General features: G+C 46.5%; 2 non-coding genes and 3 pseudogenes across 2 annotated transcripts; all 5 read right to left on the reverse strand.

The window, feature by feature from the left end:
* Nucleotides 1-88: 88 nt before the first annotated feature.
* LOC121390909 lies at nucleotides 89-263 on the reverse strand (annotated as a pseudogene).
* A 555-nt stretch (nucleotides 264-818) lies between these two features.
* On the reverse strand, nucleotides 819-1,014 carry LOC121390908. Its single transcript, XR_005960282.1, has one exon. It is a non-coding gene; the product is annotated as a U2 spliceosomal RNA (small nuclear RNA).
* Nucleotides 1,015-6,122: 5,108 nt separating this feature from the next.
* Nucleotides 6,123-6,318, reverse strand: LOC121390910. Its single transcript, XR_005960283.1, has one exon. It is a non-coding gene; the product is annotated as a U2 spliceosomal RNA (small nuclear RNA).
* A 550-nt stretch (nucleotides 6,319-6,868) lies between these two features.
* Nucleotides 6,869-7,047, reverse strand: LOC121390911 (annotated as a pseudogene).
* A 506-nt stretch (nucleotides 7,048-7,553) lies between these two features.
* LOC121390912 lies at nucleotides 7,554-7,731 on the reverse strand (annotated as a pseudogene).
* Between the last annotated feature and the right edge of the window lie 275 nt (nucleotides 7,732-8,006).

Here is an 8,006-nt window from a genome sequence, read left to right on the forward strand (position 1 = left end):
GTGTGGTGTGTTTTGGGGGGTGTGTAAGAGACAATTACCGCGTTCAACGCCAAAGCTGGTTTTCAATGTTTTTTGGTTTCTTTAAAAATAGTGGTGGGCCATTCCCGGAAGATGCAATACCGGGTCAACCCGGGGTGAGGGCGGAGCAAGCCCCGGGCCCCTCACCCCCTTTCAAAAATCGTTTAATACGAGTCCCCAATGGGGAGTACAAATTCTGATAAAACAGATACACACTTGATCTTAGCCAAAAGGCCGAGAACGATGCCTTTTGCCGGTTTCGACCCTTTTTTTACTATTCCCAAAGGTCTTCCTCGATGACAGGTTTCCCTTCGGGTCTTCGTTGGGCAATTTTACTCTTGGCCTCCGCTCGCCGCGCGCAGCGCATTTTCGCCGTGCGACGGGAAACGGTCGTTTTCATTCGTCGTCTACCTCACTGTGCGCGTCCCCTACCATGGTGGCACTACTCTTTTCAGATGAACCCTTGCTTGGCTTTTGCTTTCCTTCTTCAAACGTGGGCTGCGACGTCGTCTTCAAAAACATCGCGTTTTAGCAACGTTTCCGTCAATGAATGAAATTTTGGAGGCCATGTGTGGGTTTTTTTTGTGTTGTTTTTTCATTTGGTTGTTTGGGGGTTTGGTTTTTTTTGTTTTTTGTTTTTTTTTTTTAAATGTGCGGGTCTGGCCAAGCTAGGCTCGTGGGAAAGGGAGGGGGGGGGTGTGTGGTGTGTTGGTGGTGGGTGTAGGGTGTGTAGAGCCATATACCGCGCCTCATCAACGCAAAGGCTTTGGATATTTCACTGTTTTTGGTTTCTTTTAAAATAGTGGTGGGCCATTCCCGAAGTCACTCATCCCGGGGTTCCCAACCCGTGGTGAGGGCGGAGCAAGCCCCGGTGCACCTCACCCCCTTTCAAAAATCATTGTTAAATATCGATGTCCCCCCAATGGAGGACGTATCATATTAAGCTGATAAGAACAGATCTACACTTTTGATCTTAGCCAAAGGCCGAGAAGTCGGGGATGCCTTTTGCCGGTTCGAACCCTTTTTTACTATAATATCCCAAAGGTCTTCCTCGAGTGACAGGTTTTCCTCTCCCGGCGTGCGTTCTTTGGCTCAAATTTGAACCTCTTGGCCCTCCGCCGTCGCCGCGCGCGCAGCGCCATATTCCGCCGTGCTACGGCGCAAACTGTCGTATTCACACATTCGTCGCTATCTTCTACTCCGACCCTCTATACCTGTGCGCCGTCCCTAGTTCCCAACCACATGGTTGGCACTAGCTCTTTTCTTCAATGAACCTACATCTGCGTTGGCTTTGGCTTTAAACTTCTTCAACGTGGCTGCTGCGACGGACGTTCATGTCTTTCGAAAACATCAATGCGTTTAGCAACGATCTTCGCGCATGTGGAAATTTTGGATCCGCCGATGTGTGGTTTTTTTTTTTGTGTTTTTTCTGTTGGTTAACTTTTGTGTTGTATTGGTTTTTTTTTTTGGTTTTTTTTGTTTTTTTTTTTTTTTTTTTTTTTTTTTTTTTTTTTTTTTTAATGGGCTGGTCCTGGCCAAGCTACTAGGCTCGGGGAGTGTAGGGGGGGTGGGGGGGGGGGGGTGTTTGTTGACTTAGGGTGTGTAAATCCAGGTGTGTCCCTGCCGTCTCCTACTCACACGCAAAGGCTGGTATTCTCTTCACTGTTTTTGGTTTTTTAAAATATGGCTGGCCATTTAATCAGAAAGGGAGAATCCCTGGGAATAACCCAGGGTAACAAGGGGTGAGTGGCCGGGAGAAGCAAAAGGGCACATCACCCCCATTACAAAAATAAGGGGACTAATAGATGGTCCAACAATGTCGGAGTAGGCATCAAGATATTAAGCTGATATAAAAGCCAATACTACAATTTTTCGATCTTAGGGGAAAAGAGCCGAAAGCCGATTGCCGTTTGACGGTTCGGGGAAAATTTTTTACATACAAACAATAAGGGGTTTAATTAGGTGAGAACGTTTAATATAGGAGGGCAGTTCAGTTTGGATACGGGGTCGGGAAAATCGAGTAATATTGGAATAAAAAGTCTAAAAGACAATACGAAGCAGAAGTTAGAAGTGTAGACGTGCAAAACCCGGTCAGTTTAATGTTAGTAAGAGCTAATACCCCGTCTCACTGTGCGCGTCCCTTCAACCAATGGTGGAACTTACCATTCTTTCCAGAATGAAACCATTGCTTGGATTTGACTTGCGATTCTACCAATCTTACATTAAAAGTGGAATTGCGAAAGCTACATGTAGTAGAAAATCGCGTTTTTAGAAGGAGAGGGGGGTAAATCGAATTAATATTGGAGCAATGTGCGCTTAAAAAAAAGTGTTTTCTTTAAAAATTTGAAATCTGGGGGCGGGGGGTTGGTTTTTTTTGTAACAACTTTTTTTTTTTAAATGTGCCAGGGTATGGAAAAGAGAAAGGCAACATATGAGGAAAAGAAGCGAGTCGGGGGGGTCTTGGGTGTGGGATGTGGTAAGGGAAAATCGGGAACCCCGAGACTATCTCTTCAATAAGTCCGGGATGGATACAGTTCGTCTCAAATCCTGTCACTTTTGGTCTTTTTTCTAAAATAGTGGGTGGGTCAATTCAATGGAGTGTATGAATAAACTGGAGTCAACACCGGGGTGAGGGAAGGCGCAAGCACCAGGCCATCTACCCCCATTTCTCAAAATCCTTTCAAATCTCGTAGTCACTCACCACTGTGCGAAGCCTCATCAGATATCTTAGATGAAAAGACTAGGAAACTACATATGTTGGGTCGGGGTTAGGATGGCTCAAAAGGACCGAGAAGACGATAACCTGGTTTGGCCGGTGTTGCAGGCCACCTTATTTCTTCATACTCACATAAAGGTCTCGGGATTCTGTCGAGTGACAAGGTTCCTTCTCGGAGTGCGGATAAGGTTGGCGCATTATGCTACTATTGGCTGTCCACGTCGCCGCGCGCAGTGGCCTTAGCGCCGTGCGACGTCAAACGGTCGGTCCTTCGGAGCTGCGGACGCTCCTACCTCTACCTGATGCGACGTCCCCTACACTGGTCATGGCACAAGATCCTCTTTTTCAGATGACCTCAGTGAATATAAATCTTGTCTCTTTGCTGTGGATCACATTGACGAAAAACTGGATGCGATACAAAAGGTCATTCGAAGGATCGAGGGAACAGGGAGAAAAAAGTAATGAAATGATAAAATGCGGCGACCATCGAGGGGCTACATTCGCCAGTTTTTCTTAAAAATTTGGTTCTTGGGAAAGGGTTTTTTTCTTTTTTTTTTTCGGGAAAAGATACGCAAACAAGAGGTAATAGATCGATTCGATAGCATCGTGCGGAAAGGACGAAAAGGGGGAAGTACCTCAAACTATATGGGGTTGTTATTGCGAGCGTTCGGCAGTAGAAGTCTCAAAACATATGACCGCGCCGGGAGACGCAAAGTCACTGCTGATATTCAGCCGAACTGGATTGGCTTCGGAATAAAAAGTATTGGTCGGTCCATTTCCCGGAAGGTACAGCAATGACCCGGGAAAAACCGTTGGGATCGGGCTGCGGCAAGTTGCCCACGCTTGGCACGAACCTTCAAAAACCACGTTTTAACTTCGATGTCCCCAATCTGAGACGTATCAGATACCTCAAGTATGCTAAGAAGAATGCTACTCAATTCTGATAATCAAAGAAAAGGTCCGAGAAGCGATGCTTTTGCACGGGGAAACACTTTTTTTCAGTGAAAGGGGGAGGTATTAGCCGGGTGCTGCGGGGTGTTAAAATATACGGCATGTGAGCTTAGTTGGGCTAAAATTTTATATTGGAGATAAAGCGTCTTAGGGGTTGGGCAGATCATTTAAAACGAAGTAAGAAGGAACACTAAGGTATTTTAACGTCATGGGGTCATGTATATATATAAAAGCTGAGAGGTCAAGTACAGAATGAGAAAAGGGTGGGGGGTTTTGAGATGAACCCATTCGCTTTGGCTCGTGGGGTGCTTCGATTGACCTTCTCAAGGTTGGGTTGGGTGGGCCATGGGGGTGTGGGGTCGTTGTTTGGGGGGGTTATTTTTTAAGGGTATTCCGTCCAATTTTGTTTTTTTTTCCTGGAGGTGTTGGCGTGCTTATTAATATGGGTTTTTCAATGTTGGGGTTTTGTTGGAGGTGTAGTTAAAGGTTTTTTCTTGTATTTTTGTTTTCTTTTTTTTAAAATGTGAATTTTTATTTTAGGATATGCTGGGCGAAAGTAAGGGGGGGGGGGCTAGAAAAGAGGGGTGGCGAGCGTACGGGTATAGGGGACCTACAGGGGACGGCTGGGGGTGAGTGTGGGGGGGGGTGGTGAGGCTCGTTTGTGGTGAGGTAAAATAGGGGGAGGGCCCCATTCCCGGAAGTACTAGGAGAGAGGGAGGGGGGGGGTTGGAAGAATTGGGAAGGATTAAAAGAGGGGAAGGCAGGGACATCTCGAAGATCAAATCATTTTAATATGGAAGGGTCCCCCAATGACGGACGTAACAGAAGATTAACTGAAAAAGAAAAGAAAAAAGAGACGGCGGTCTTACGTCCACCGATTCAAAACCGCGATGCCTCTTTGAACAGGTAGGCCCTTTGGGGACTACAGAATGCCAAAGTCAAAGCACGAGTTACAGGTTTCCTCATAGGCGTGGTGTCGTGAGAGTATAAATTGGTCTGTGGGCGGGGAGAGTTATAAACGTGAGACTGCCGAATTTCCGGCCATGTGCTCCGCAAAACGGTACGTACATAGAAGAGTCGAAAGGAAGGGTAAACGAATGCTCGTTCGGTGTCAACAAGGTGGAATGACTCTTTTAAGAAAAAGCAAGCTTGGGCTTGAAAGTTGAGGGAACATTCTTCAAAGTGGGAATGCGGAATAATGCGTTTCAATCGCAAAGAACGGGTTTTAGTCAGGGCCGTCAAGTAAATCACAAAAAGGAGGATGAAAAAACCAAATGGGCTTGGATCAACAAGTCAGTCTCCTAAATCGGATAAAGGTTCGCGCGCGAAACACATGTCGTTTTTTCTCAATTATTAATGGCTGATAAGAACGGGCGGGTCCAGTACAAACGATACGGATATCGTTTGAGGGCATCAGTGGGGAACAAGGGGTTGAGTCTTAAGCCAAAAGGTGGTGTATCGAGAAGCGGGAATGATACCTGACATACAAAGCAAAGGCTGGATATCTACAAAGCTCGCTTTTGTAATTTTGACTATATCAACCAAGGTCAATTAAAACGGCAGTCAATTCATGACAGTGTAGTCCTAAACCATCAAGGTGAGGTGCGGAGCGTTCGTTGGGACAATTTTACTCTGAACTCTTGGCAAAAATCCGACGAAACGCCGATTAAAAAGCATGGTGCACGTACGAGTCGCGAACGTCAAAAAAACGGATCTTATCACTTTACGTGTAATCTTTCTCCAATACGAGAAGCCATGCCTCTACCGTTGCGGGGGTTTCGACCTACCATGGTTTCACTGACTCTTTACACCAAATTCAACCTTCGGTGACTAGGCTTTCTACAGTAGCATTGGCTGTTGGCGTCGCGTATACCAAAATTCTATCACAAACGGTGGGCTATTTGGCGCGCGGTGGCGCAAAGCAAGACGTCATGATCTAACGGCAGAACGGTCGCTTGCACATTCGTCCTTCTACCTTCCACCTGTGATGCGTCCCTACCCATCGGTGGCAATTCCTCTTTCAGAAGTGATAGGAGATGCCTGGAGGGGGATTTGACTTTAACTTATTAAAAGTGAGCTTCGATGCAATGGATGTTCCTTAGATAAAAAAGATGGTCTTTAAAGAAATAGCTCTAGCTCAATGATATGAATATTGGGGAAAAGTGGTGTTTCTTTTGGTGGTTTTTTCTTTTCCGTTCTAAATCTTTGGTCTTTTGTCGGGTGGTTGTTGTTTTTTCATTTGGTGTTCTTTTTTCTTTTTTGAAAAATTTTTTTTTTTTAATGGTTGACTGGTCTGTCCAGCCTAGCTCGTGGGAAGGGAGGGGGGGGGGGGTTTGGTGTGTGTTGTGGTGTAGGGTTGTAAGAGCACATAGACACAATGCGCGCATCTCTTCACCGCAAAGGCTGATAGTTCGACCTGTTTTTGGTTTCTTTAAAATAGTGGTGGGCCATTCCCGGAATACTAATCAATACCGATGTCACACCCCGGTGGGTAGATGGGCGGAGCAAGCCCGGCACCTCACCCCCTTTCAAAAATCAGTTTAATATCGATGTCCCCCAATGGAGGACGTATCAGATATTAAGCTGATCAAACAGATCTAACACTTTGCTCTTAGCCAAAGGCCGGAAGCGATGCCTTTCCGGTTGACCCTTTTTTACTATATCCCAAATTTCTCCTCGATTGACCGGTTTCCTCTCGGCTGCGTTCGTTGGGCAATTTTACTCTTGCCTCCTCTCGCCGCTGCGCAGCCATTTCGCCGTGCGACTGCAAACGGTCGTGTTCATTCGTCCTCTAAACTCTACTTTGCGCGTCCCACCATGGTGGAACTACTCTTTTCAGATGACCCATTTGCTTGGCTTTGCTTTACCTTCTTCAACGTGGCTGCGACGTCATGTCCTTCGAAACATCGCGTTTTAAAGCAACGATTTCCGTCAATGGATGGAAATTTGTGGAGGCATGAGTGTGTTTTTTTTTTTTTTGTGTTTTTTTTTCATTTGGTTTTTTTTTTTTTGGATTTTGTGTTTGGTTTTTTTTTTGTTTTTTTTTTTTTTTTTTAAATGTGCGGTCTGGCCAAGCAGGCTCGTGGAAGGGGGGGGGGGTGTGTTTTGTTTGGTGTGTAGGGTGTGTAAGCAATATACCGCGCTCCAAACGCAAAGCTGGAATTTCCGTTTTTTTTTTCTTTAAATAGTGGTGGCCATTCCCGGAGTACTGCAATACCGGTCACCCGGGTGAGGCGGAGCAAGCCCCGGCCCCTCACCCCCCTTCAAAATCAGTTTAATATCGTTCCCCCAATGGGGACGTATCAATATTAAGCTGTAAGAAAGATACACCTTTGATCTTAGCCAAAAGGCCGAAAGCGTGCCTTTTTGCCGTTCGCCCTTTTTTTACTATACCCCAAAGGCTTCCTCGAGTACAGGTTTTCCTCTCGGCGTGCGTTCTTGGCAAATTTTTCTCTTGGCCTCCGCGTCGCCGCGCGCAGCGCTTTCGCCGGCGACGGCAAACGTCGTTTCATTTCCTCAACCTCTACTGGCGCGTCCCTACCATGGTGGCACTACCCTTTTCAATGAACCCTGCTTGGTTTGCTTTACCTTCTTCAACGTGGTGCGACGTCATTCTTCGAACTCGCGTTTGCAACATCCGTCAATGAATGAAAATTTTGGAGGCCATTTTGTTTTTTTTTGTTTTTTTTTCATTTGGTTTTTGGGGTTGGTTTTTTTTTTTTTTTTTTTTTTTTAAATGTGCGGCTGGCCAAGCAGCCGTGGGAAGGGAGGGGGGGGGTGTGTGTGTGTGTGTGTGTAGGTGGTAAGAGCCATAACCGCGCTCTCAACGCAAAGGGCTGGATTTTCAACTTTTTTTGGTTTCTTTAAAATATGGTGGGCCCCCTTCCCGAAGTACTGCAATCCGGGTCACCCGTGGGGGGGAGAAGCCCCGGGCCCCTCCCCCTTTCAAAAACATTTTTAATATCGATGCCCCCCAATGGGGACTTATAATTTAAGCTGTAAGAACAATACTAACTTTGTCTTTTTCCCAAAGGCCGAGAAGCGATGCCTTTTGCCGGTTCGACCCCTTTTTTACTATATCCCAAAAGGTCTTCCTCGGTGACAGGTTTCCCTCGGCGTGCGTTCGTTGGGCCCTTTTACTCTTGGCCCCCCCGGGGGCGCGCCGCCGCAGCGCATTTCGCCTGCGACGGCAAACGTCGTTTCATTCGTGCTCTACCTCTCCTGGGCGTCCCTACCCTGGTGGCCTACTCTTTTCAGATGAACCCATGCTTGCTTTGCTTTACTTCTTCAACGTGCTGCGACGCATTTCTTCGAAACAATC

Source organism: Gigantopelta aegis, unplaced genomic scaffold, assembly GCF_016097555.1.
Source record: "Gigantopelta aegis isolate Gae_Host unplaced genomic scaffold, Gae_host_genome ctg10741_pilon_pilon, whole genome shotgun sequence".
NCBI classification, from domain to species: Eukaryota; Metazoa; Mollusca; class Gastropoda; order Neomphalida; family Peltospiridae; genus Gigantopelta; species Gigantopelta aegis.